Raw genomic sequence first — 27,031 nt, forward strand, 5'->3', positions numbered from 1 at the left:
GCACACACAGGGTATTTACTCAGCCTCTCTTGATCTCAATAGAAGGGTCCTCCAGAAAGCTTCCCTTGGCCGTTGAATGGTGAGTTTAGTTTCAAAATATGAATTGTGCTCAGTAGCTTGGGATTTCCTTTGAAAGGCAATGGACTAGGATCTCTCTGATGATATCTTTGCCTAATTGTCAGGAAGTAGTAGTGCCTTGAATCTGTGGCCCTAACTTTGTAACTTTCAGTGGACATCAAGTTGATGATTTTTAGTTTCTTCAAGGACTCATAGAAGCTGGAAAGGGTTCTTTGTGAAAATCTCAGGTGGTAACAGGTGGCTGTGTGGCTGACTCAATAGAAGGTGGGCTCTCACTTGATAAGTTTGGTCAGGACCCACTTGTTTCCTTATATACTGAGCAGTTGGTACACCAAGCCCCCAACCCTGATCCAATCCACATCCATTGACTATTTTTCTGGAAGCTATTGAATATTTATAAGAGGGCTTTTCAATCTGGTTAAAAAGCTCATTGACAAAGTTCCTGATTCTTGTGTCTGAAGGCTCACTAGTTCTCTTGTGGGAATGTTTGCTGGTTGATTGGCGGATTGGTTTAGCTCCTTTCATCTGCCTCAGCCTCATTCTGATCGCTCCTCCATGTCTTTAGAGCTATGGTAATTCTCAGGTCACTTTATTTCTCATCAGTTATTCACTCTTCACTTGGGGCAAGAGGTGTGACTTTAGATTCAAGCATTAATCTCCTAGCTCTGCCCTTAAATAGCTTTATGGCTTTAGTCGTTCCATGCTCCTCTCTGGACCCTTATTTCCTCATGTCCTTATTTGGAGGGGAAGAATTAGACCAGATGATGTGTGAAGGACCTTTCAGCCCGAAATTTTAGGTGATGTTTTTGGCAGATGGCTGATGGCAGATTTTCATATGAAACGTTATTTCTTACTACTTCACTCTTTTAAGCGAGTTATTTTGTAATCACTTTCTCGTCCAGCCCTCTTGAATGTATAGTTGCATTTAAGAAACTGATTCCTGGCCAGTGTTGCTGTTGTTGAGAGAATGGAGAAGAGAGTGGCATGTGATAAAACTGGAAAGAGAAGTTGGAGCCTTCTAAGAAACCAAGGAAGAATTTTTGACAGGTGGAAGAATCCCTGTGGCTGTAAATGTGGAAAACAAGTTAGGAAGAGGTTGGAGTCATTGAATATAGCCCTTTTGGTTAAGAAGCCATTGCAGTGGTCTAGCAAGAGTTAATTGTCCTTTGTATTAGGTGACCATGGAGGTAAAGAGAAATGAATGGATTCAAGAGCTATTTGGGAGGTGAGATTTACAGGCGTCAAGGATGACTGTTGTTGTCTGGCTTATGCCATTAGATGCACGGAGGTGTCATTCACCAAGATGTGGTACAAAAGAAGAGGACCAGGACTTAGATAAGCAGAGGATGCATTAAATTCAGTCTTAAATAATTGAGTTTGATACAACTTTGAGACATCCAGTGGAGATACCAAATAGGCATATAGGTCTGGAACTAAGAGGGGAGCTTTGGGCTGGATACACAAATTTTAGAGTCATCAGCAAATGAACGGCCATTGAAGCCACATAGAGGTTACCTGGAGGAGAGAACATAGAGTAAAAAGAGAAGAGGACCTAGGACTAAAGTCAAACTTTAATGGCCAGGTAGAGAAGGATAAACTGGCAATGGAAGTGATTATGGAGGTAGAAGGAAAACCAGGAGGGTGCAGTGCCAGTGAAATAAGGGACTTATTTCATGAAGCAGGGAGTGGTCAATAACATCAACTCTTGTTGAGAGATTAGATGGGGTAAAAAATGTCCATGTGATTTAACAACATGGAATTAATCCGTGACCTTCCAGCTGCTTTGGTGGAATAAGAAGAGTGGAGCCAGGCTGGAGTAGGAAGAAGAGGAAGTGGGATGAAGTCACAGGGACAATGAGTGTTAAGACCTGTTACAAAATCAGTTTCTGAAGTGGATGAGAGAGATGGAGGTGTAGATCTAGGGGGATTATGGGGTTGTGTGATAATTGTTTTAAAAGGAGAGAGAAACTCAAACATACATTTATTCAACACATATTTATCAGACACTTATCTTGTGCTAAGCCCTATGTTAGGCAAAAGAGACGCAGCAAAGAATTTAAAAACCCCTGTTCCAATGGAATCTACATTCTAGTGAGAAGGTGAAGGGACAGAGACAATAAATAAACATATAAATACATAATAAGCCCAGTGGTGATAGTGTATGAGGACAAAAAAAGTGAAGGAAGGTGATAGAAACTATCTGAAGTGGGGGGAATGCTATTTTATACAATGAACGGTCAAGAAAGACCTCTCTGGTGTACGGTTGCCAGATTTCGCAAAAAAAGATGAAGGATGCCCAGTCAAATTTGAATTTCAGGTAAACAACAAGTACTTCTCAGTATAAGTATATCCAATGCAATATTGGGGACATACTTATGCTAAAACATTATTTGTTGTTTACCCTGGATTTAATCTGGCAAGCCCACTCTGGTCAGATGACATTCTCCATGTTTAATGTCAGTGGAAACTCTCCGGCTAAAGAGACCAGTTGAATATAAAGGAGAGAAGGTAGGCTATATTTGAGAGTGGTCTGAAGCCCCTGAGAATCATTAAGGGATGGGATCCAAAGCCCAGGTGGAGGGGTTTACCCTAGACAGGGGAAGGAAGAGGGGATGCGTGTGGATGGGCAATGGTTTGTAAGCATGGAGGGAGAAGAGGAAGGCTTCCTGTGTGATACCTTTGATGTTTCTCTGGGAGTGGGGTGGAAAGACAGGGGCTGAGAGGCGGAGGTGTGTGGCAGGGAGATGGGTTGGAGGTTGAAGAGAAGGGAGATATGAGAAGAGGAAGAGCATGAGTTGGCATGACAGGTTGAGAGCTCTTATGAATAAGGTTGATTATTCATAATCTCCATTACCCTTATGGAGCACCCTGAAGGTGGGAGCAGAGAAGCTCAATCTACTCCCCCACTGACCCACTCTCTACCCCACCAGAGGCTCCTGTAGGGACTACTTGTAGGACTCACTCCCAGCATCTTTGCCCTGGGACTTCTGCAGAGAATTGGACCCATTAAGCATTTAAGCTATTTCCCTTTAGATAGAAAAATTGCTGCCACTGTAAAAGCTACTTTAATAGCCCTACTTAGGAAAGGAGATGAAGTTGAAGATAACATCAGAAGAGCCATTTATGAAGCATCTAGTTTTGACACACAAACTCCGTCTTCACAGCCTGAAGTAAACTGGAGATTTGGCAATTAACCAGCTAATTTGAAAAATATTGACAGCCAGTCTGCATAGATAACACATTGAACTTGACTTTTGGGTTTTTGGCTTTTGTCTCTATTGTGTTTAGGTTTCTGCCTTTTACACGCTCCTTCAGTGTGACATCTTTCCTTGTTTTAGTTGCACACAGTGCTTTTAAGAAAGAGGCAAATGATTTTCAACAAGTTAAAACATATTTCATTCACTATTAACACTTTCCATGTCATAATCGTATTGTTGCCTTCTTAATAAGCGTAATAATTGCTTTGCATTATTTCATTTATATGCAGAACATTTTTACAACATGTGTTTTCATGTTTCATAAACACAAGGCTGAATACAGAGCTCCTTTCCAGAGGGAGAGTAACTAAGGCGAGGGTAACCTTCTTTCCTGTGAAGATTAGCTCAGCAGGCCATTACGCAGTGCTCCTATCCGTGCAAATCAAGAGCTCAGCAGGCAGCAGCATTTAGTGACATGTCCCTTCTGCGTATGACCACTTGAGTGCACGTGAGATCAGCGGCCAGCAGGAGACATGTAAATGTTCACCAACAGTGAAAAGACAGATTTGAGGTGGGGGGAAGGGAGAGAGTTCTGTGCAAAGGGCCCCACTCTTCCCTCCCCCAGGGTGAGAGCAGCACTGAAAACCTTCAGAGACACACTTCCAGTACCATCTCTGGGTGAATTTAAATACAGAGAAGAGACTATCTGTAAGAAAACCTTTAATCAGTGACTTAGAACTAAAAAAAAAGGGGTCGGGGGAGGGAGAGATCAGGATGGGGAAATTTGATAGTCAAATATTTGATATTTGGTCTCTTGGCTTCCTTGGGTCCTGTCCTCTGTGGACCTTTCCCTGGATGCATTTTTACATGACGTAGAACTGAGTTTCCACCTATTATCTGTAACCATCTCATACAAATGCAGCTTTAGGCAGAAGTAAGTCTTCTGGAGTTTGTGGAGTGGGTGAGGGAGCAGAGGGAAATTTTCTCCAGGCCAGATGTTAGGAAATGTTGTCTTATATGTGAGAGAGAAAGACTGGTCCTCTGCCAGCTTTCTGGGTGTTTCTATACAAAATCACTCTGGTTGATCAAAATCCTATGAGGAATTGCTGCCTGGTTGTGACTGGGATGTTTGTATCATTCATAGAGTCGGAGAATTCAGATGTGAAAGAGACCTGAATAAGTTAACCTTCTCCAGTGTTCCTGAGACGACGCACTGGACTATGCTGATAGGTCACAATCACTTGTGAACAAAGTGTCAAAGTTTTGCACATCAGAAGGGATTAAAGATTATCCTTAGGTTAATGTCACGTTCCCTCACTTGCATTCTGATGTGTTTTCTTGCCTGGGTGACTAAGTGAAGGTGCCACTTCCTATAGCCTGTGTGTATCTGTGACTGCAGGCTGTGCTTGTGAACAATAACTGCCATGAAGATATGGAGGAATAAAGGTTGAGAATTCAGTCACCATTAGCAGATGGCTGTCCCACATCCACAGGCCCGCTGGTAGGGTCTAGGTTCTGCTGCAGTGTTAGCAACACCCCTTCCAAGTACTTGGGGATGTGACCTCAGAGATCTAACAGGCAGCCTATGGTTTTGTACTTTTACCAGAGTGGTGGGTAGTAGCAGAGGCCAACTACCCTTGACCTCTGTCTTCCAGCCCTTGGACAAGAAAAAGGATTGCATTGGTTTGGGGAGGATTGTAAACTGTATATCCCAACCCTGTCTTTAGGAGAAGATCCCATTAAATGTCACCGCTTACCCTAAGACATGGGAGTAAAGCAAATTCTGTTGTGTACCATCTCTTGTGTTGCACAGACAGAATGAAGTGGAGAATGGTCCAATTAATTAGAGGATATGAGGAACTTGGAAAATTAAGGCCAAGACCCATATATTCCTCTTATAAGCAGGCTTGTTTATAAGAACTTTACTGCTCCATTTTATTTTAAATTTGTAGATAGCATATCAGAGATAGATAGAAAATTCAGCTTCCACTTTCTTAGTAAAAATTTCAGTTCTGTCCCTTGCCAAAAAGACCTGCTATTACTCCACTGCTATTTCAGGGACAATTTAAAATAAAGTAAAACAAACATAACACAGACACATATACAAAGCAAGAAACAAAAGCTCATCTTTATTCTGTGTATCAGAGCACATCAATACGTCTTTCTTTCACATATGTCACTTTATAGTTTTTAACCTTCAATTCTGATTTACTTGCAAGAGTAACGTATGAGATTTAAATAATTTACTTTAGAATATAAGTTATAAGCTGAATAAGTAGAGGTTACTCATTGGATAAAAATGAATTTTCCCCTTTGAGAGTACCCATTAGATGTTGCCTTGTACATTCATTTATCAACAGTTCTTTCTAAACCAATGCAATAAATCAATTTTCAAATGATGCTGTTGACTGCATTATAGGAGGTGTATTACTTCTCTCTCTGTATATCTACCAAGTGTTAAATACATTGAGAGCTTAGAAGCTAAAACCAATATAGTTAGGTCATTTATATTTGATCAATAATGAAAATAATCCACTATATTTAAACCAAGTTTTATGGTTGACAAAGCAATTTATCATGTATTATCTTCCTTGGACTTTACAAAAGACCATGGAAAAAGGAATCACTAAACAAATTATGTAACATCCAGGCAATGGAGTATTTTGCAACCATTAAAACAGAATCACGGGGACTTCCCTGGTGGTCCAGTGGGTAAGACTCCAAGCTCCCTATGCAGGGGGCCCAGGTTCAATCACTGGTTGGGGAACTAGATCCCACATCCATGCCACAACTAAGAAGTCTGCAAGCCATAACTAAAGATCCCGCATGCTGCAACGAAGATCCTGTATGCCACAACTAAGACCTGGCGTAGCCTGAATAAATAAATATTAAAAAAAAATAAAACAGGACCGTTAGGAACCAAGATGGTGGAGTAGAAGGATGTGCTCTCACTCCCTCTTGCGAGAACACCAGAATCACAACTAACTGCTGGACAATCATCAACAGGAAGACACTGGAACTCACCAAAAAAGATACCCCACATCCAAAGACAAAGGAGAAGTCACAATGAGATGGTAGGAGGTGTGCAATCACAGTAAAATCAAATCCCATAACTGCTGGGTGGGTGATTCACAGACTGGAGAACACTTATACCACAGAAGTCCACCCACTGGAGTGAAGGTTCTGAGCCCCACATCAGGTTCCCAACCTGGGGGTCTGGCAACGGGAGGAGGAATTCCTAGAGAATCAGACTTTGAAGCCTACTGGGATTTGATTGCAGGATTTCGACAGGACTGGAGGAAACAGAGACTCCACTCTTGGAGGGCACAGTAGTGTGTGCATTGGGACCCAGGGGAAGGAGCAGTGACCCCAGGGGAGACTGAACCAGACCTACCTGCTAGTGTTGGAGGGTCTCCTGCAGAGACGGGTGGTGGCTGTGGCTCACCGTGGGGACAAGGACACTGGCAGCAGAAGTTCTGGGAAGTACACCTTGGCGTAAGCCCTCCCAGAGTCTGTCATTAGCCCCACCCAAGAGCCCAGGTAGGCTCCAGTTTTGGGTTGCCTCAGGCCAAACAACCAACAGGGAGGGAACCCAGCCCCACGCATCAGCAGTCAAGCAGATTAAAGTTTTACTAAGCTGTGCCCACCAGAGCAACAGTCAGCTCTACCCACCACCAGTCCTTGCCATCAAGCCTCTTAGATAGCCTCATCCACCAGAGGGCAGACAGCAGAAGCAAGAAGAACTACAATTCTGCAGCCTGTGGAACAAAAACCACATTCACAGAAAGATAGACAAGATGAAAAGGCAGAGGGCTATGTACCAGATGAAGGAACAAGATAAAACCCCAGAAAAACAACTAAATGAAGTGGAGGTAGGCAAGCTTCCAGAAAAAGAATTCAGAATAATGATAGTGAAGATGATCCAGGACCTTGGAAAAAGAATGGAAGCAAAGATCGAGAAGATGCAAGAAATGTTTAACAAAGACCTAGAAGAATTAACAAACAAACAGAGATGAACAATACAATGACTGAAATGAAAATACACTAGAAGGAATCAAGAGCAGAATAACTGAGGCAGCAGAACGGATAAGTGACCTGGAAGACAGAATGGTGGAATTCACTGCTGTGGAACAGAATAAAGAAAATAGAATGAAAAGAAATGAAGACAGCCTAAGAGACCTCAGGGACAACATTAAACGCAACAACACTCGCATTATAGGGGTCCCAGAAGGAGAAGAGAGAGAGAAAGGACCAGAGAAAATATTTGAAGAGATTATAGTCGAAAACTTCCCTAACATGGGAAAGGAAATAGCCACCCATGTCCAGGAAGCGCAGAGAGTCCAATACCGGATAAACCCAAGGAGGAACACACCGAGACACATAGTAATCAAACTGGCAAAAATTAAGACAAAGAAAAATTATTGAAAGCAACAAGGATAAAATGACAAGTAACATACAAGGGAACTCCCATAAGGTTAACAGCTGATTTCTCAGCAGAAACTCTACAAGCCAGAAGGGAGTGGCATGATATACTTAAAGTGATGAAAGGGAAGAACCTACAACCAAGATTACTCTACCCAGCCAGGATCTCATTCAGATTCGATGGAGATATCAAAAGTTTTACAGACAAGCAAAAGCTAAGAGAATTCAGCACCACCAAACCAGCTCTACAACAAATGCTAAAGGAATTTCTCTAAGTGGGAAACATGAGAAGAAAAGGAACTGCAAAAACAAACCCAAAACAATTAAGAAAATGGTCATAGGAACATACATATCGATAATTACCTTAAACGTGAATGGATTAAATGCTCCAGCCAAAAGACACAGGCTTGCTGAATGGATACAAAAACAAGACCCGTATTGATGCTGTCTACAAGAGACCCACTTCAGACCTAGGGACACATACAGACTTAAAGTGAGGGGATGGAAAAAGATATTCCATGCAAATGGAAATCAAAAGAAAGCTGGAGTAGCAATACTGATATCAGATAAAATAGACTTTAAAATAAAGAATGTTACAAGAGACAAGGAAGGACACTACCTAATGATCAAGGGATCAATCCAAGAAGAAGATATAACAATTATAAATATATATGCACCCAACATAGGAACACCTCAATACATAAGGCAACTGCTAATAGCTATAAAAGAGGAAATCGACAGTAACACAAAAGTCGTGGGGGACTTTAACGCCTCACTTACACCAATGGACAGATCATCCAAAATGAAAATAAATAAGGAAACAGAAGCTTTAAATGACACAATAGACCAGGTAGATTTAATTGATATTTACAGGACATTCCATCCAAAAACAGCAGATTACACTTTCTTCTCAAGTGCGCACGGAACATTCTCCAGGATAGATCACATCTTGGGTCACAAATCAAGCCTCAGTAAATTTAAGAAAATTGAAATCATATCAAGCATCTTTTCTGACCACAACGCTATGAGATTAGAAATGAATTACAGGGAAAAAAACGTAAAAAACACAAACACATGGAGGCTAAACAATACGTTACTAAATAACTAAGAGGTCACTGAAGAAATCAAAGAGGAAATCAAAAAATACCTAGAGATGAATGACAATGAAAACAGGACGATCCAAAACCTATGGGATGCAGCAAAAGCAGTTCTAAGAGGGAAGTTTATAGCTATACAAGCCTACCTCAAGAAACAAGAAAAATCTCAAATAAACAATCTAACCTTACACCTAAAGGAACTAGAGAAAGAAGAACAAACAAAACCCAAAGTTAGCAGAAGGAAAGAAATCATAAAGATCAGAGCAGAAATAAATGAAATAGAAACAAAGAAAACAGTAACAAAGATCAATAAAACTAAAAGCTGGTTCCTTGAGAAGATAAACAAAATTGATAAGCCATTAGCCAGACTCATCAAGAAAAAGAGGGAGAGGACTCAAATCAATAAAATTAGAAATGGAAGAGGAGAAGTTACAACAGACACCACAGAAATACAAAGCATCCTAAGAGACTACTACAAGCAACTCTATGCCAGTAAAATGGACAACCTGGAAGAAATAGACAAGATCTTAGAAAGGTATAACCTTCCAAGACTGAACCAGGAAGAAATAGAAAATATGAACAGACAAATCACAAGTAATGAAATTGAAACTGTGATTAAAAATCTTCCAACAAACAGAAGTCCAGGACCAGATGGCTTCACAGGTGAATTCTATCAAACATTTAGACAAGAGCTAACACCCATCCTTCTCAAACTCTTCCAAAAAATTGCAGAGGAAGGAACACTCCCAAACTCATTCTATGAGGCCACCATCACCCTGATACCAACACCAGACACAGATACTACAGAAAAAGAAAATTACAGACCAATATCACTGATGAATATAGATGCAAAAATCCTCAACAAAATACTAGCAAACAGAATCCAACAGCACATTAAAAGGATCATACACCACGATCAAGTGGGATTTATCCCAGGGATGCAAGGATTCTTCAATATACGCAAATCAATCAATGTGATACACCATATTAACAAATTGAAGAATAAAAACCATGTGATCATCTCAATAGATGCAGAAAAAGCTTTTGACAAAATTCAACACCCATTTATGATAAAAACTCTCCAGAAAGTGGGCATAAAGGGAACCTGCCTCAACATACTAAAGGCCATATACCACAAACCCACAGCAAACATCATTCTCAATGGTGAAAAACTGAAACCATTTCCTCTAAGATCAGGAACAAGACAAGGAGGTCGACTCTCACCACTATTATTCAACATAGTTTTGGAAGTCCTAGCCATGGCAGTCAGAGAAGAAAAAGAAATAAAAGGAGTACAAATTGGAAAAGAAGAAGTAAAACTGTCACTGTTTGCAGATGACATGATACTGTACATAGAGAATCCTATAGATGCCACCAGAAAACTACTAGAGCTAATCAATGAATTTGGTAAAGTTGCAGGATACAAAATTAATGCACAGAAATCTCTTGCATTCCTATACACTAGCAATGAAAGATCAGAAAGAGAAATTAAGGAAACAATCCCATTCACCATTGCAATAAAAAGAATAAAATACCTAGGAAAAAACCTAACTAAGGAGGTAAAAGACCTGTACTCAGAACACTGTAAGACACTGATGAAAGAAATTAAAGATGATACCAACAGATGGAGAGATATACCATGTTCTTGGACTGGAAGAATCAATATTGTGAAAATGACTATACTACCCAAAGCAATCTACAGGTTCAATGCAATCCCTATCAAATTACCAATGGCATTTTTACAGAACTAGAACGAAAAATCTTAAAATTTGTATGGAGACACAAAAGACCCCGAATAGCCAAAGCAGTCTTCAGGGAAAAACACGGAGCTGGAGGAATCAGACTCCCTGACTTCAGACTATACTACAAAGCTACATTAATCAAGACAATATGGTACTGGCACAAAAACAGAAACATAGATCAATGGAACAAGATAGAAAGGCAGAGATAAACCCACACAGCTATGGTCAACTAATCTATGACAAAGGAGGCGAGGATATACAATGGAGAGAAGCCAGTCTCTTCAATAAGTGGTGCTGGGAAAACTGGACAGCTATATGTAAAAGAATGAAATTAGAGCACTCCCTAACACCATATACAAAAATAAACTCAAAATGGATTAGAGACCTAAATGTAAGACCGGACACTATAAAACTCTTAGAGGAAAACATAGGAAGAACACTCTTGGACATAAATCACAGCAAGATCTTTTTTGATCCACCTCTTAGAGTAATGGAAATAAAAACAAAAATAAACAAATGGGACCTAATGAAACTTCAAAGCTTTTGCACAGCAAAGGAAACCATAAACAAGATGAAAAGACAACCCTCAGAATGGGAGAAAATATTTGCAAACAAATCAACAGGCAAAAGATTAATCTCCAAAATATATAAACAACTCATGCAGCTCAATATTAAAAAAACAAACAACCCAATCCCAAAATGGGCAGAAGACCTAAATAGACATTTCTCCAAAGAAGACATACAGATGGCCAAGAAGCACATGAAAAGCTGCTCAACGTCATAATTATTAGAGAAATGCAAATCAAAACTACAGTGAGGTATCACCTCACACCAGTTAGAATGGGTATCATCAGAAAATCTACAAACAACAAATGTTGAAGAGGGTGTGGAGAAAAGGGAACTCTCTTGTGCTGTTGGTGGGAATGTAAATTGATACAGCCACTATGGAGAACAGTATGGAGGTTCCTTAAAAAACTAAAAATAGAATTACCATATGACCCAGCAATCCCACTACTGGGCATATACCCAGAGAAAACCATAATTCAAAAAGACACATACACCCCAATGTTCATTGCAGCACAATTTACAATAGCCAGGTCATGGAAGCAACCTAAATGCCCATCGACAGATGAATGGATAAAGAAGTTGTGGTACATATATACAATGGAATATTACTCAGCTATAAAAAGGAATGAAACTGGGTCATTTGTAGAGACGTGGATGGATCTAGAGACTGTCATACAGAGTGAAGTAAGTCAGAAAGAGAAAAACAGATATCGTATGTTAACACATATATGTGGAACCTAGAAAAATGGTACAGATGAATCGGTTTGCAGGGCAGAAGTTGAGACACAGATGTAGAGAACAAACATATGGACACCAAGTGGGGAAAGCGGCGGGGGGGTGGTGGTGGTGTGATGAATTGAGTGACTGGGATTGACATGTATACACTGATGTGTATAAAACTGAAGACTAATAAGGACCTGCTGTATAAAAAAATAAATAAAATAAATTCATAATTTAAAAAAAAACAGGATCAGTATGAAGTGGAATGATGCCATATTGTTGAGTAAAGGAAAAAGTTATAGAACAACATGTACAGCATGGTTCCATTTTTTATTAAAAATTGTAATGTGTGACCTTTACATATATTTAAGTAAATATATATTATGTATTGGTATGAGCCTAGAAAAATATGCTTCAGGTTCTGGGATGGTATTGGAGGGGTAGAGAAGGAACACTACGACTCCTGTTTCTATCTACTTCAGAAAGCACAGTTAAATTATGAGTGATTTAACTATTTTATGTCTTTCTGCATTTTTCAAATGGAAAACTTTCAAAAATAGTGTCTTCATTTTGAGGATGAAAAAGCAAGGCTCGGAGAGTTTAAATGACTCTTGCAAAGCCATGCTGCTTACTCCTAGAATCCAGGCCTCCTGATTCTCTAGCAGCTGCTTTGGCCACAGTATGCCCAGAACAGAGCGTTTGAACTGTTGACTAGGTTGGGAAATATTCGCAAGCTTCAAACTCTACCCTTTGGTGTTCTTTCACCTTAAGACTTCTTGGTCTACAGCAACCGTGTTTTAGCCTAGTTAGCATATTAAAATATAAAATAAAGGCTGCTAACTGCCTGTATTTTCTTTCTGGGAAGAAGGCAGCCTACTTGAGTGTGTCCGGATGGAAATCGGGAAGTTTGTGTTCCTACCCGAGTTGTACATGTTGGGTGAACCACCAAACACTGTATCTCAGTTTCCTCACCTGTGAAAATATTGTGCTGACCTACTTTCTCGGGATAGCTGGGTGGGCTACTTCATGATTTAAAACTGCTTTGAAAATACAAAGCTTCACTGAAATTGTTTGTCAAGAGTTCCTCCTGTCTTAAACCTTCCTTCCTTCTCATGCCCTTCTCTGGCATATAAGCCCTATAGGCTTGGTATTTTTCTAATCTCAAAGTCTACAAAATTAAGCAGTAATTTTCAAGTCAGAAATACGTCCTCTGGTATTTGGTTCAAATGAGAATGGAGTCATTCTTTCTCTTAAACCTGAATGCAAAATATGCGTGCGTATGCGCGCGTGCACTTGTTTATTTAACACAATCAAGTAGAAGCCCATTGGGCCTGGAGGCAGCTTGGTATGCTAGCATCATGTGGGCACTTCTCTGGCTTCACATGGCATTGTGAGGCTTCACATCACCTGGACAGTAAGAATTAGTAGTACAGCCTAAAGAGGGGAGGCAGAATATGTTTTCTCTTCTTCTGTCTCCCCTTGTTCACCTTCCCTGCCTGTCCCATGATTGTACTCTGTGCCAGTCTGTGGGGGAAGTGGAGGCAAAGTATCATAAAGCACAACAGCACTAAGAAGAAGAAAAAGAGGGAATTCCTTGGCGGTCCAGTGTTTATGACTCGGTGCTTTCACTGTCCAGGGCCCGGGTTCAATCCCTGGTCAGGGAACTAAGATCCCACAAGCCTCATGGCATGGCCAAAAAAAAAGAAAAAAAGATCAGGGAAGGGAAGCTGAGGGTTTGCATGAGCTGCTTTCACCAACTAAAATATGTTGAGCGAAAGGAAAAGCCTCCACTGAGAGCAGAGTGCCTCTTTCTTCCTCCCCACCTCCCACCCTGACAGGGTCAAGGGATAATGAGAAGGAGATGCGGGTGGTCACATTATAGGTCCACCCCCATGGAACACTTTAAACACGGGTGTGGCATAGATCTGAGGATGGTCAACCTTCTAAGTTATAGCCGGAATCCCTTCAATTGCTACCTCTTCTTTCATATTTGAATATTTTCAAAATTTTTTCAGTGTTGATCTTGAGTTTTTGGTTGTAAAAATGTCTTTCTCCAAGTATATTGTACTTTCCTTGGGCCATAAACATCCTGTAACTCTCCCAATACCTACACCTGTGCTCTGTGTATAGCAGGCAATTCAGCATGATTAAAGAAAATAGTTCTACATGCTGTCCAGCGTGTGTCAACTGTTCTGTGATTCTGGGATGGTATCTCCAGACTCCTGCCAGCTTACTCCGGCAATGTGTATGGTTTTTGTTTAGGGGGGTTTCTTTGGTTAATGATCATCCCTAGCACATTCATGAAGACCCCACAAAACCCATTTTAAGAAAAAGAGAACCAATTCTTTTTCCTCTCCAACATGCTCTCAGATTCTTTTAAGTTGTGTTTTCTTAGATTTTTGAGGAAGAAAGGAATCTCCATGGTCTTCTCGCCCAGTCACTCACTGGGTTTCCAGAATCCCTCCCCAACTTCTCCATGCGGTGGGCTCCCAGCCTCTGGTTGAAGCCTTCCAGAGACAGGAAGCTCTTTCCTTCTTTGAACAGCTCTGACAGAAAGGACTCTACCATGTTGCGTGGACACAAGTCCACCCTGGAGTTCTGCCTCCCATGACCTTGGAGAATAAGCCGGATCGCTCTTGAAGATGACTCTCACGGGTTTCCTCCATCTCAGAAGCCATCCTCAAGTCTTTTCTCCTCCTCGCTGAACAGTCTTGCTTCCTTCCAACAGAGAGCTGCTTGGCTGCTGCCGGTGTCATGCCTTGTGGGACAGAGATGAAGCCCTCTGACTCCTGGAACCCAAGCAGACCCGTTTGTGGAAGAAATGTGAGCATTCACACCTTCTTGCCTTTGCACCCGAGGAGCCCATGCCCAGGCCTCCTGCTGAGGTCAGACACTCAGGGCGTGTGCCCACCCTCCTTCCCTCCATCCGCATGTGCCCTGGGAGGCAGGCCAGTGCTTGCACCCTCTCTGAGGCCTGAGCAAGAGCAAGGCTTGGCGTGATGACTGAGGATAACAACACTCATAGCCCAGCTTCTTATTATACCACAGCCCCTACCCTAGGAGCTCACTGTTCAAAGTATAAGGAGAACCATGTTTTCCGCTAATGTAAGACCTAAGTTTAATCTAACTAGTTAGAATAATTACAGTGTTCCCGGGTATGGTGCCCCTCATGATGAGGGACCATCATGTTCTTTGTCACTGGAGATGCTCATAAAGACAGCCGGAGGAAACAAACCAGAACTGAATAAAGCCAGGCTAGTGGGGGTTTTGTTTCTCATTTTGTTTTAAAGTTAGTCATAGAATTATGGCCTAGGGAGATTAAAGCACCTAACACATCACCGACTCCATTCCTTGACTAATGGAGGAGAAATAAGGTAATATATTCTGTTCGCTTTGGGTTCATGTGGTAAACGTTTTGATTTAGGATGGTTTGTGTAAAGCTAAGCTGGACATATTCAAGCGTACCTTATATGAACTATCCTGTTATCTTTGATTCTGGGAGAAACATGTTCAGAATTATCCAGGGCTGGAGCTACCTAGAGCAGGAAATGAAAGTGCTAGCCTGTAACATTCAGTCAACCTGATTCCCCCAGTGTCTTCTCAATGGCCTCTCAGGCTGGATCACTCTCTGGGCCCGGTTGTGTTCCCTGGCAGCAAAGCCAGGTAAGTGGTGAGTAGTTAAAAAGTTTCCTACCTGCCCCATTTGGACACGTTTGCACAAACTGGGTCTTCAGCTATAACAACAAATGCCAACAAATGACCTCCAACATTCACACAACAAATAAAACTCAGAAGTGTAGTATAAGGTCTTTTGCCTTTGGTACATTTCCTTCCCTCCCGCCTTCACCAGGCATTGTGCTGGGCCCTGGGGCTACAGAATGAACAAGGTCTGGGCTCTGCCTTGTTCTCACAGTCAAGATGGGATGAAGAATCAGCTATGAAAACCCAGTGTGCTGACTGCTGGAAGAGAGGGCGCTGAGGCACACTGGGGAGGGGAGGAGGGTCGAAGGGCTGGGGTGATGAGGGTGGGATGGAAGGCTTTGAGGAGACCTGATCCTGAAACTGAAACTCGAAAGATGAGTAGGAGTCAGCCTGATGCTTGAAGTAAAGAGGGACATTAAGGGCAGAGAGAATAGCATATGCAAAGGCACTGCCAGAGAGGTAGGGGGAAAATCAGGAAGGAGGGATGGCACAGGAAAGCTAGGATTAACAGTGTCACATGGCACAGGGTCAAGTAATGTTGGGACTGGACAGTATTTCCTGGCTACCAGGAGGCCCTGAGCCTACGGACCCTGCCTGCAAATCTCCAGCAGTTGGAGCATCGATTGCATGGAAGTGCATAGAGTTGGGGGAGACCTTGGAGACCCTCAAGTCCAGCCTTCCTCCCACTGTGGGAACTTTCCTATGGCCTTCTGACTGGGGCCTTTCAATCTAAGCCTCATCACTTCCACAGTCACGGAGTCCCACCAAATCTCAAGGCCAAGCCAACTTCAGTGGTTAACAAGTTCTTATTTACACAGACAGTAGCTGGGGCCAGATATTTAAGAACAGATAGCCTTGATTGTGTGTGCCTACCTTAACTTCAGAATGTGGCTTTCCCCGTCTATTGGAACTGTTCTTTACTCATCTTGGGCTCATAGTACCTTATAGTTACAACAGCTACCATTTATTGAAACCTGTTATGTACCAGGCACTACAACAGTGTCAGAGGCTTTATGTATGTTTTCTCATTTAATCTTCCCAGCAATCTTTTTGAGGTAGGTGTACAGATATGGTTCTTTGTTTTGGCAAACTACAGACACTGATTCAGCTAACTTATGCAAAAACATGATCTATTGGCAGAACATGGGGTAGCTCATAAAATTGAGGAAGCTGAAAAACCAGGCCCCAAGAAGGACAGCAGCCTGGTAGCTGAGGAAATTCTGGCATCAGGAACTGATGGACAGTCCCTTCATGATGTCATTTTCAGAAGGACTCAACTCCAACCATTTTCCATCCTTGGGTCACCCCACTCAGGTTTAAAATTCCAGGGAGGCAAAGTTTGATTGTCCAGGGATAGGCAGGCCTATCCATGATTGACCATGATTGACACGAGGACTCTACTTGACTTGGAGGAAATCAAGGTGATTTTCCTAGAGCAGGGAGAGCGAATTCTGAGTGGACATAACAGCTGTCCATTAGCACAGGTGACATCATCCCTGTTTACAGACCAGGAAACTGCAACTCTGAGAGGCCAAGCAAATCTCCCAGGGTTACACAGACAATAAATGGCACAGCCAGGGTTTCAACCTACACTCTCCTGACTCCAAAGTCCAGGTACTTCCCATTCCTCCTTGCTGCCTGTTTGCCTGAACTGCATATGGATATTGATATTTAGAGTCAAGCTATGCCTGGTAGGTGGAAACTTTGCTGTCAGTCCTATGTCTGGGTCAGTCTCCATTAGTTCCCATCCCAGTTCTTAGGGGATGGCTCCAGAAACATCTTTCTGTCCCCTCACATGAGCCTATTTTGCTGTGAGGAAGTAGCCATGCTCTGTTTGCCCTAGTAGGAGACAAGGGAATAGTAAAACACACCCCATCTCTCCAATATCTCCAATGTTTTGCCCTTGGGAGCAACACACAATACTCCCTTCTCTACATGCTGACCTTCTAAATATTTGAAAAGAGCTATCTGTGCCACCCAGATCTTCTCTTCACAAAGCTAAATATTCCCATTCCTTTAACGATTCCTCATACTGCTGTCCCATATGACAACATGGGGATAATTTCCATATGTTGGCTAATTCTCCAGAACTTACATCAGATGAGAATCTGGCCCTGTATGAAAAGAAACTCTTTCCACTTGCTTTCTCTTTCTGATTCATTAGATTTCATATAAACCTTTCTGATGACTACCTGCTGTTTTCTAATTCAGCTGCAACCCAATATGACTCACTAGGCAAAATTCTTATTCTTTAGTCTTCGTTTATCATTTCCCACCAACCCAGGGCCCTGAAAAGCACCCTTCAGGAGCCATAGCCAATGGGCAATATATGTCCACTAAAAATGCCACGTTTTGATTCTTTGCCATGTTCCAGTTTATATATGGTCATATGACTCTTTAAAATCAAGGTTTTTGTTCAATGTAAATAACTTTAAGTTTGAACAGCTGTAATCACATCCTCCAAAGAAAATACCCTGGAACTTGGTTGAGGGTGTTGTATGCCAGATTCTCCTCCTAAAATCTCTTTAATTGTTCTTTACATTTTTCAAAAAGGAAAGTAGAGATTTGAAAATTATTTTGAGGTTTTGAACATTTACAGGGCATTTCCTCCTAAAGACATTAGTTGCGCTGTTTCTGAAACAAAAAGTGTCTGATTATATAAATAGTCATGGAACCTCCAAATCTGAGTTGGAAGAAAGGGAAAGGAAGGAGAATTGCAAATGTAGGGAAAGAAGTTTAGGATTTTTCTGGTCTGAATCTTATAGCTGGGCAGCTTGGAAGACTGGAGCTGGCACGTTATGGAATTAAATAAATAGCGGAGGAGCTGGACTGAACGACTCCATATCCTAGGCTCAGCGTGTGAACAGCCCAGGGAAACATTCCCATCCTCTTGCTCTTCAGAACATGGTTCAAAATTCACCGTTTATGATCTGCACATCATAGAAAATGAACTGAACTCAGACAGTGGCACTTACTGTCGGCTCTGCCATCAGTGAACTATCTATCTTTGAACAAATTACCACCTGATTTTGAAGGTCCTTTCCGTAGAACCATTGGTCAGTGAGCATCTCTTTAGAGAGATGATCTTTAGGGATGAGGCTGTGGTAAGAGGAAGGAGCAGCCTCTATTGCTGTATTGTGTTATTCCACCTGGAACAAAGGGAGAGAAAGTTTCTCCCAGTTCTCTGCTTCACTGGACTTAGTATATGCAGGCTGAAGAATGAATTGCTAAACGAAGCGGGTAGCTTCTGTGGTCACTGGTCATCAGGTTTATGGAATGTAGAAACTCACAAGTGGAAGCCTCATTAGGAATCATCTGGGCAAACCTTTGCCTGTCACAAAAATTGCCTCCACAGACCACTGAGCAGCGGCTAAGATGGTGGCTACTTCAGTACATCGGGGTAGGGCTTCTGCTGCCTTCCAAAGCAGCTCATTCTCTTCTGAGGTGGTTCTAAACATTATACCCTTTCAGTATTGAACTGAAGTCCACCACCTCTTGATTGGGGTATGCCCTCTAGAGCCGCAGAAAATAATACCTGCACCGTTCCTGAACTCTCCAATTTCTTTCAACTGCGCTTTATATCACTTAATTCCCAGACCCCTTACTTCCTTGGGCACCTTTTTAGTGCACACTTCATTTCGTTGCAATCCCTTGTGCATAATTTGAATCTAGTCCTCCTACTGCGTGAGCCTCCTAGATATGTAGAAGTCTAGAGTATAAGCTCTACGAGGGAAAAGGCTGTGTTTGTTTCACCAGCAACTAGTAATGCCTGAAATGTAGGTACTCAAAAAATATTTTCTGAGTGAATGACTGACCTTTTCTTTAGGTGCCTTGTATAGAACTCTAAGGAATGTCGAAAGTCCGCCCTCCTCCTAACAGGATGGGAAATTATGCCCTTTGTGTTTAATTTGAATAAAGAGAATGTCTCTTTCTCACAGGCAGAGCCAGGTTAGACTTGCTCGAAGGCCGGTAACTTATGCTTTAAAATGTTAAACTACGTGGAAACATCATTACCAGAGAATAACTTAGACATTGGCAACTTTGGCTCAACATGTGTTGTACTGATGTTTTCCAGTACCTTTGTGATTCATACAATTTTCTAGGCTCTTTTGATTAACAAGAGAAAAATTTATAAATCAGCAAGAAGAAGAACTGTGGAATTTTGCCTTACTCAATGTAAGTAATCACCTGAAATCTGCAGAAGGTCACCTCTGGCACCTGGCTACACAGCTGAATGAATAATTCACTAATTACTTTGTTGTGCACCCCTCTAAGTGATTTTGGGGATGAGTGGGTGTTTGAGGGACTCCAGTGGAGTAAAACACAGCTGTTGAATTTTTTAACATTCACTTGAAAAGCAAAGAACGCAAAAGGCCCATGATTTCACCTCAACATTTCCAGCCTCCACGGACAGACTCTAGCTCGTCCTTGACCAGTAGGAGACCCAGATCTCTCTCCACCACGGCCAAATGCGATCTATGACTTAACTTTCTGGGAAGCGCTGTTGATCAGCAGGCACCTCCCTTTGAGGACAAGAAAACGATCTACTAATGGGACTTATTATCCTTCTTCCATAAGACCACTTCCAGTTTTAGTGAAATTGAGTTATTGTGAACATATTTTTCTGTGGTGCTGTCTCACAGTAAGCTCTGTGTGTGTGTGTTTGTGCGTGTGTGCGTGTATGTGTAGACATGTGTACCTTGTTTCGTTTTCTGCTCTCACAAATAGCCAGGAGACTGCAGAGGGCATGGCCAATCAGTCCTCCAGTTCCTGGCAAGGAATTACAAACTGTAGGAAATCAGCTTTAAAAGCTTTCCTGGCCCCTCACATTATTATTAATCTAAACCTAACAAGGATCTGAGTGGGGCAAAGGAGGCAGTATACTTTCTGAGGAAACTAGCCTGAAACTATTAAGAGACATAGTATCTAAAAATTCCGTTGAAAAAGAGATTTCTCAATACCTTCTTCTCTTCCTAAAGTTTGAAATAACCCTTAAAGCCACTATAATTACAGCATTTATTTCTAATGACATCTTTTTTTGTCAGCCCTCTCCAACCTCAACCTTGTATATCCCCTGCTACTAGAAACCACCTATTTTAAACTAAAAAAAAAAGACTGTAAAACAAAAAGAAAAGCAAAGAGTCATGATCATATGATTCTAGTTTTTAACAAAGACCAACAGTTTATTATAGAAAAATATAAATTAAATGACTAACAACAAAATCTGTTCTTTACTTGGTGATCCTGGGCTGACTTTTCCTGAGATGACTTCTCTTTGTTTTCACTGGGAAGCAATACCTATTGAGGGACAGGATTCTGTCTGTAAAAAAATGATTACAATTCACAGAGGAGATTAAATTTTCACCAACAAGCTTTTCATTTTTCCTAAACTTCCTAGACCAAAACCCCACTAGACTCTACGTCTGCAACTCCCACAGAAGGATTTCACTAAGGGCTTTGGCTCTCTTCCTTCCAATTCCTGCTCTTCCTAATGCTCTTGGTCGGAATTCTCCCCTGCTAAGCACCAGCAGTCTGACTCACTCTAGGGACTGGGAGTAAAAGGGCCTTCATATTGTGAAGTTCAAGGCTTCTATAAAAGAAGGTCAGACAGCATAACCACAACTGGGGTTAAATAAAGGCCCAGGGGAAAAGGCAAAATAATTCTGGGGCAAACTCCCAGGTTTTACTGAGGACTTGTTGATTTTAGTTTTCTTTTCTGCTTTTATTCAGATAAAATGTTTCGTGTAAGGTGTTTATATGTGACTTCTTGACCTTCCAAGTGATTACTGAAAAGTATGCAGTGGGAAGACTCTAATCCCAAATTGTCTATCTCTCCAGCATCAGATCTTACAATTTTTGGTGCAGAGAGCAGAACATGCCATTGGAATATTATTTACTTGTTTATAGGTCTGTCTCTCCTACTCAGCTGCAAACTTTATCAAAGGCAAGAACTCTGCTCTTTGTGTCTTTTTATCCCCAAAGCCTTGTTTAATGCCTGGTACATAGCCAATAAGTATTTGTTGAATTAATCCATGAAGGTAAATTGAAAGGATGCCATTGGCATTAATTGTTATTACTGGCAAGACCTTCTGTAGGCAGATAAATGGCCCCATGATGGCTCTGGTAACCACCCTGTCTTTTGAGGCCCAGTCTTAAGCCCTTTTTCACTCTCCTTCCCAAGCATGGAGCCTGAGAAGGCTCAGTTTGATTTCCATATTTGGATCATGCTGAGTGCAGACCCCAGTTCTATAATCCATTTCTTTCTGAGGCTGTTGGCACCTGCGGAGTCAGGAAGTAACATCTGCTTCAGTGAGCTGATTACCAATGAGAAGAAAAGGGGTAAAGGCCAGCGTTAGGTGGGGTCTGGCTTAGCTTCAAAGCAGGCATAGGGCTTGTATCTTAATGAGAGCGTTTACATATTCAGGAAAGATACATCTGAAGGGCAAATTATCTGGTTCAAGACCAAGTGCATAATGAAATGTTGCTGATTAGATTGCTCTAAGTCAATGGCACACTGTCATGTAAAAGCTTCCCTCTCAGTTCTCATTGCTTCACTCTAGTTGGGGCCCTGGTTGCCTCAAGCCGGGATCACTACAGTGGTTCCTCATGTGATCTACCCTTGCTGGGTGTCTCTGCACCAAATCCTGTTCCATAAACTAGAATGTTAATATCCCTAAAATGCCATTTTCATTTGCTTAAAAGCCTGTTTTCCCCCGTTCCTGGCATTCAAGTATTTCCACGACCATATTTTCATTCTACCTCCTGACAGAGTTCCAAGCCAATGCTCCACTGCTCCATCCCACCAGCCTGGTGCACTCACTCAGAGAGAGTGTCCTGATTCCTTTCTGCTATGCTTGTTGGTCCTATTAGTCTACAACGTCCTGTTTACATTGCTTCATGTCTCCAAATTCTGCCCACCTTTCCAGGTTCACTTCAAGCCTCATCTATTCCACAAAGTCTTCTGCCATCATTCTAGTCCTCAGCAACACTTCCTTCTCTGAACACCTATAGAGCAGTGGGACATTGGGAAGGGACTAATGTGTACTATATTTTAAGGATCCTTGAATTCAAACATATTCAGTGGGATAGAGCATAGTTTCTTTGAAATCTCAATGTCAGCTCATAGATTGTCCAGTGTGGCCAACTCCTGTGGTGCAGACACTCAGTCTAATGAGATAAAACCAATATGTCAGGATGGGATGCTCTTTCCACGTCATCCCCTTTGTCCCTTCCCATTGTTGTCACATTTAATCATAGAGTTGTGTCTTGAGGATGAGTGGTATCAGCCAGAAAAAGGTTTTAGTCTTGAGAGGACTCCACTCTGAAGAATCAGAAGATCCAGGTGAAAAGAATCTGCTATTTGAGTGGTGATAACTGGTTTGAACATAGGGAGTGGTGGCATAATGAGGTTGAGCTCCCCAAGGAGAAATGGGTGAAGAAGGGAAATGGATGAAGGAGGGAATCCCAAGGGAAAGGGTGTTTCCAGGCAGCCATGCAAGACAGACACAACAAAGCAGAAGATGGCTTGATGAGAACAACAACAGTGACAAAAATCTGTCCTATCCTTTGGACTCTGTATGGATTTCTGGGCAACTATGAGTAAGACTGGATGATTTCTGGTAGTGGACTGATTATGTACCCATTTTCAAGAGATGTAGAAGATAAGAGCAGGGATACTCCAGCTTGTAAGAGACTAGATCTGGGGACTCTGCCACAGAGATTTTCCTATGGAAAACAGGAGGAAGAGGTAGTGGTGATGGTGGTGGTGGAGATGAATAGAACATCGAGGGAAAATCTAGCTGATGGTTCATGCAGCCATAACAGAAGAGAAAGCCGTTTATCTAATAGCAGTTACATATATCTTGGTGGAAATGCTTAGAAGAAAATAACCTCTAAAGTGCTAGACTTAACATCTAATCCTTGCCACTTATTCCATGAGCACTCTTGGCACTTATAATGTTAGACCTTGTTTTTTAAGAATATGTTTTTCAAACATTTTTGATGGCTACCCACGCTAAAAAATATCTTACACAGGCTAATATTTCACGGGGAAAAAAACTTAAACTTTACTAAGAGTAAGTACAATGCATTTTGATATTTTCTAATCTGGTAAGGTCTTTTTAATTTTAAAAATGCTGGTCAAGACCTACTAAATTGGCTTCATGACCCACTAACAAGAAAACTATGTCAGAGCAATTAGGCATGGCTGACTTCCAAGACCATAAGACAAGAGTGAAGAGAGACTCAGCAAACCTAGTTCCAAGTATATTCTAATGGATTGTCAGGGGTGCTATTGGTAGAAAATTTAAAAGGCTTCTTATACCCCTTAAACTATATCCTTTATTGTTTAACCCTTAAGGCAAACTCCTTAAGAAACCACACAAGGATGGAAGGACTGCTTTAGGGACATGGGGAATAACCTAGAATCTGAGTCTACATCTCATTCCATGGTGGTCCTTGGAGGGAGAAAAGATGTTCACAGCAGACCAAACCTCACTCTTTGAAGGCAGGACCATGTCTTTCTATCCCCTTCAGTACCCAACATGGTGCTTTTCATGAAGAAAGTACACAATAAAATGTTGGATCACACATTTTGAGACTCATAAATTCTAGAACAGTGACTTTCAACTTTTGAAGGGTAGTCTTCCTTTTGATAAAAGTGCTCACATTTCTGACCATATACCCCTAGATTCTGATCCTAAACTTTCTCTAACTTACCACTCCATTGTTGATTACTTGAAAATTAGTAGAAGAGGAAATGAGCATTTGTGAAAAACCGTTAAGCTTCAAGCACATAGTGTAGTTAACCTCATTTAAATTGCTTAGCAATTTTATGAGATACATACTATTTCCCCCATTTTAGATGAAGCAATTGGAATCCCATGCGGTTAGGAGATTTGATCAAGAACTCAGAGCTAGGATGTTCCAGGACCAGGATTTGAACCCACACCTAGATAATTCTGAAGCCTACATTCTTCTCATGCCTTCAGAATAGGTCATACATGGAAGTCAGGCCTTTGGGGCCTTGGTGGAATGAATACTGATCTGGGTACAAGTGTTAGCTCTCTTAAAACTCTCCTTGTGGCCTGGGCATATTGTTCAACCCTTCTGAGTCTTGGTTTTTCCATTTATAAAATGAGGATCATGCCCTCCTCCTAATAGAACCACTGTGAAGATTAAATGAGATGATGTATATGAATTGTAAATGGTGGATGATTGTATAAATATGAGATGCCACTTAGTGCCGTGGCTTCCTATAAGGGGTGAGGGTAAATGTGATAACTTTTATAAATCACCTGGCATCCTGCCTGAAAAAATGATACATGCTCGATGAATTTTCCTTTCCTTTTCTTCTTCCTTAAGGTGTATATGACAAATCTACACTGAAATAATCCAATAAAACCATACAGGTAAATGCTAGACTGGCAAGATCCAGGGCAAACATGCCAAGTGGTCCTACCAGGAAGGCAGGGGCCGGAGCTTGAGAGCCCAACCTTAAAAGATACATGCTCACGGATAGCTTCTACTTTGGAATCCTGTCTACAGATTACAGGAGTGGCAGCCAATTGGTGAAGGTTTAAATTCAGGTTGCCAAGCAGCAGTTTCAGAAGGAGCCTCTTTGCTTTTGGAAAATAAATAGAAAAACTGGCTCAAGCAGCATGCCCATCTCTGTCTGTCTTGGATAACCCCAGCATACATGTTAGCTTGAATGGGAAAGATCAAGGGAATAGGAGATAGTTTCGTTTTTATTCAATTAAGGGTCATTAATGATATTTAACTGCTTTCCAGTGTCAGTAGGTGTGATCAAATGGTCTGCAAGTTCTCTAAGTGCCTCAGCTCTCCCTCACTATCAGAGTATGCTATAGTGTATTACAGATTTCACAATTAGACTCTCCTGGTTGCCTGAAAGTCAGAGGACCAAGGGAACAAAGACATGCTCTTCCAAACCCTCTTTCTTCTCCAGCATTTCTGCCATAGCTGCTGGATTTCCAAGCTAACCACTTATAAGTCACATTCCTTTTTCCTGTCACTTCCTCTCAAGTTCATTTCATAGGCATCTTCCTCTATTTATGCACTTTGTCCCCCAGTTCAGAGGGAAGCTCTGCTTGAGAGTGCTGCTGAAGAGAATTCCTAGCCCTAACTCACAGGAAACAGACTAGAAGGAATTTTACTCAAGTCACTGCCAAGGGCCAATTTCAAGATGAAGTATAGAGAATATTTTTCTGGTGTCAAAGGACTTGGATCCTCTGCCACTGAGAAGATCATGGGCAAGCCTAAGAAGATTTTAATATATCTGTCAGGGCTGTGAGAATCAAGTGAGCTACTAGAAGTAAACATGCCTTGTAATACATAAAACATTTTACGAATTCAGGAGAGTTTTTGTGTCAGAGGCTAGAGAGCCCAGGACTCACCCCTCTCCCCTTTTCTATGTTCAGACTGACAAGGAATAAGTGTAAAGATAATAAACTAAAGAGAACCGAGTATATACTTTGCAACTGGCAGAGAAAACACCCAACATTCCTCAAAATGCAGGAGCTGGTAATATTTAAATATTAAAGAGCACAGTTTGGACCTGAGGCCAACATGGAATCGTTCTAATACTCTACTGAATCCAGGCCATAGGATTTATTTGACTGGCTGACTCAGACTGTGGAGCGGGCTCCAAATCTGCTTACACAATCAGCCGTGGACCTGGGAGCAGAAAGGAGCTGTGAGCTACAGTGCTGAGAGATTCTGCCCACCGCTATGACATGGGTTCTAACCAGTCAGTTCACTTTTCCTCCTATGGGGAGGAGGGAATTAGGTGAGTGAGGGAAGGTCCCCAACAATCCCCAAGGGAAGAGAGGGCAGAATGCCAATGGAAATATAGGTGAGGTGTGGAATAAACATTCTCTCTTTTTCAACATTTCCTACAGGGGCCAATGGGATCATAAATCATATTTTCCCGTATAAAGCAAAAAAAAAAAATTAATTTAGGGAACTGACTTCCCTGTTGCATTTTGGTCTTTCAATTACCCTCCCTAGATTTGGTTCACTGTGATTAGTTGGGAACTGTATTGTAAGTAAAAGCACAAGATCAGGATAAAGGGTGATAAAGATCAAGAAACTCTTAATGGGTGGATTAAAGGGAAGTGAAGAAGCATTTAGGTTGTTTTGATGAGCTATGTTTACCCAATATGTTATATCCACTTGCAGAAACAAGATTCACTAAGATCTATTAAAAAGTCTTATTCTTAAAATTCATGTAGGAAAAATAATTTGTTATGGCCTTAAATTTAATAGCCATAACCCCTTTTCCCACTGAAACAATTGTTTTTGTAACACAGATTTTCTCAGGGGGACAATAACCGTATTATAGAAGACAGACCATATTTTGTTCATCAAATATCTGCTATGTATCTGGCATGTGTTAGACACCATGAGGGACTTCTTAGAATTAAACAAGACATAGTTTATGTTCTAAATAGCCAATAGGAGAGACAACGGAAAAATCAATAATAAAATA

General features: G+C 41.4%; 1 protein-coding gene across 15 annotated transcripts in view; it reads left to right on the top strand.

Moving 5' to 3' along the window:
- MTERF1 (mitochondrial transcription termination factor 1) overlaps window positions 1-27,031 on the top strand; it is a 602,843-nt gene that overhangs the window by 353,877 nt on the left and 221,935 nt on the right. For 12 of the 15 annotated variants that reach the window (XR_014266393.1, XR_014266394.1, XR_014266395.1 and 9 more), the window contains one exon: window positions 14,552-14,646. The exons of the other annotated variants lie outside the window; for them this stretch is intronic. The gene's annotated coding sequence lies outside the window, so the exon portion shown is untranslated. The remainder of the gene's footprint in view (window positions 1-14,551; window positions 14,647-27,031) is intronic. 15 annotated transcript variants of the gene reach the window in all.

Source organism: Balaenoptera physalus (genome assembly GCF_965194825.1).
Source record: "Balaenoptera physalus genome assembly, chromosome: 8".
NCBI classification, from domain to species: Eukaryota; Metazoa; Chordata; class Mammalia; order Artiodactyla; family Balaenopteridae; genus Balaenoptera; species Balaenoptera physalus.